Source organism: Budorcas taxicolor, chromosome 2, assembly GCF_023091745.1.
Source record: "Budorcas taxicolor isolate Tak-1 chromosome 2, Takin1.1, whole genome shotgun sequence".
Lineage (NCBI taxonomy): Eukaryota > Metazoa > Chordata > Mammalia > Artiodactyla > Bovidae > Budorcas > Budorcas taxicolor.
In genome coordinates this window covers 119223380-119226622 of record NC_068911.1, presented here as the reverse complement: position 1 = coordinate 119226622, position 3243 = coordinate 119223380, and positions in this window count along the sequence as shown.

Below are 3243 nucleotides of genomic sequence, written 5' to 3'. Positions count from 1 at the left end.
GTTCACCACAAAGCAGAAGGAAAAAAAAAAAAAAAAAAAGCTAAGAACCATTAGAATAATATTGCTCAGTATTTAAAGAAAATAAAACTGTTTAAACTGAAAATGCCCACCAAGTACAAAACATACTAAATAAAATTAGATGTTTAGAAGATACATATGTAAGTGAATGTCAAAACATACTGAGATACCTTGTGTCAAGAATAATACAGCATTTTCTATGAATGTCTTCAAGAAAATCCTTTGAAGCTAGAATTCTATACCAGTGCAACACAGGATGCTATGGGAGAATAAACTAAGTGCATTTTGTATGGCCAGAACTTAGAAATGTTATAGTTTGCATACATTTGAAGAGTTGTTTCCTAACAATTGTAGTGTATAAAATTTTTTTACAAATGAGGATTGAAGTTTTCAAGAAGAATCTGGCAAATTTTAAAAGAAAAATATGGAAAATAATGTGAAATTGTAGATTCATGTAGGATTTGATGAAGATATAACTGACTGAAAGGGCAAACTTCTCATAGGAGATTTCACATGAAGGGTGTACATTTAATCCTGAAAATAAAATTCTCTGTTAGTGTAAAGTGGGATACAAATCCTGTTAGAAGTAAAGGAGAGAGGAAAGATAAATTAGGTTATCAGAAGAGAAAGGATGGTCAAGAAGATAAGAGAGCTGTAGTATATCTACTTTAAACAAGAGAAAAGAGGCTGAAAATAAAATCTTAGTACTCACTATCTTTCAGAATGAGGTGCTCTGAGGTGGGAACGGACTGATGAAACCAATCAGATAGCTCAGCTAAGTCTTGATGGGTTCCAGATAAACCTATTCTTGGAAGAAATAGAGCAAAGAATCTCTAGTGTTGTGGATGTGAAGTTGAAGAAATTCTCAAGTTCAAATGAAAATCTATTTTATTTAAAATAAACCAAGGATTCTAAAACTAAGACATGAGTGGGATTTAGCACAGTGTCTGGTGAACACTCAATAGAGACTATGTGCTGTGCTGTGCTTAGTCTCTCGTCATGTCCAACTCTTTGTGACCCCATGAACTATAGTCCTCTAGGTCCCTCTGTCCATAGGGATTCTCCAGGCAAGAATACTGGAGTGGGTTGCCTTGTCCTACTCCAGGGGATACTCCCAACCTAAGGATTGAACCGAGGTTTCCTGCACTGCAGAAGGATTCTTTACCATCTGGGTCTCCAGGAAAACCTAATAGAGACTAGACTTTTGTTTGTCTTTACAAGTGATTCTATTTTAAATTTATTTTTTCATATTTGAGATGAAATTGACATATACACTGTATTAGTTTTAATTTCATATATGATGTATTATAAAATTATTACCATTTAATATTTATAGTTAACTTCCATCACCATGCATATTTACAATTTTTTTCTCATGATAGGGATTTCTAACACTTACCCTCTAAACAAGGCTTTCCAGGTAGGGTTAGTGGTAAAGAATCTGCCTGCCAAAGCAGGAGATGAAAGAGAAATGGGTTCGATGCCTGGGTCAGAAAGATCTCCTGGTATAGGAAATGGCAACCCACTCCAGTATTTTTGCCTGGAGAATCCCATGGAAAGAGGAGCCTGGGAGGCTATAGTCCATAGAGTTTCAAAGAGTTGGACACAACTGAGGCAACTTAGCATACACGAACTTAGCAACTTAACACCCTCTTAGAAACTTTCTAAGAAACTTATACTATAGTATTATTAACTATAGTCACCATGCTGTAAATTACATCTCCAGGACTCATATATCTTATAACTGCCAGTTTTTGCTTTTTGATCACTTTGATCCACTTCCACCACCTTCTCAATCCTGTTTCTGACAATCACCAATCTGCTCTTGATATCTATGAGCTTGTTTGTTTATTCTACATATCAGTGAGATCATACAGCATTTGTCCTTCTCTGTCTTACTTCACTTAGCATAATGGCCTCAAGGTCTAGTTATGATATTGCAAATGGCAAGATTTTCTTTTCTTTTCCTTATGGCTAAACAACATTCCATCGTATATCTACCTCACCTCCTTTATCCATTTGTCCTAAGATGGGCATTTAGATTGTTTCCATGTCTTGGCCATTGTAAATGATGTTGCAGTATAAATGGAAGTTGGAACAGACAACTCATTAGGAAAGATTCTTACCCTAATGCTGGGAAAGACTGAAGGCAAAAAGAGAAGAGGGTGGCAGAGGATGAGATGGTTGGATAACATCACTGACTCAGTGAACGTGAACTTGGGAGATAGTGAGGGACAGGGATGCCTGGAATGCTACAGCCCATGGGGTGGCAAAGAGTCAGGCATTACTTGGTGAATGAACAACGAAAATGGAAATGGAGATATTTTCAAGAGAGAAATCTGTTTCTTTAGAATAAATATTCAGAATAGGGTTTGCTATTTATTGTCTTATGATAATAATCACTTTAATTGGTGTGGCATAATAGCTCAGATTTTTTCTATTGCTTTGTTAAAGCATATATTTTATGGATTAACCCTTTGTCAAATAAATGATGTGAAAACATTCTCTCTCATTCTATAGGTTGCTTTTTCATTTTGTTGGTGGTTTCCTATCCTATACAAGAACTTTGCAGTTTAATGAAAAGCACTTGTTTATTTTTACTTTTTTTGCCTTTGTTTTCTATATCAAATTAAAAAATAAAAGATTGTTGTGACCAATGTAGAGAAGCTTATCCTCTGTTTTCTTCTAAGAGTTTTATAGTTTCAGGTACTATGTTCAAGTTTTTAACCCACTTTGAGCTGATTTTTGTGTATAAGATAGTAGTCAAATTTCACTCTTTTGCATGTTTCTGTCCAGTTTTCCTAACTTGTTTATTAGGGACTACCCTTTCCCACTGTACATTCATGACTCCTTTATTATAAATTAATCATACACACAAGTAAAGTAATGCTCAAAATTTTACAAGCCGGGCTTCAACAATACGTGAAGTGTGAAATTCTAGATGTACAAGCTGGTTTTAGAAAGGGCAGAGGAACCAGAGATCAAATTGCCAACATCCTCTGGATCATGGAAAAAGCAAGAGAGTTCCAGAAAAACATCTATTTCTGCTTTATTGACTATGCCAAAGCTTTTGACTGTGTGGATCACCACAAACTATGGGAAATTCTTCAAGAGATGGGAATGCCTGACCACCTGACCTGCCTCTTGAGAAACCTGTATGCAGGTCAGGAAGCAACAGTTAGAACTGGACATGGAAAAACAGACTGGTTCCAAATAGGAAAAAGA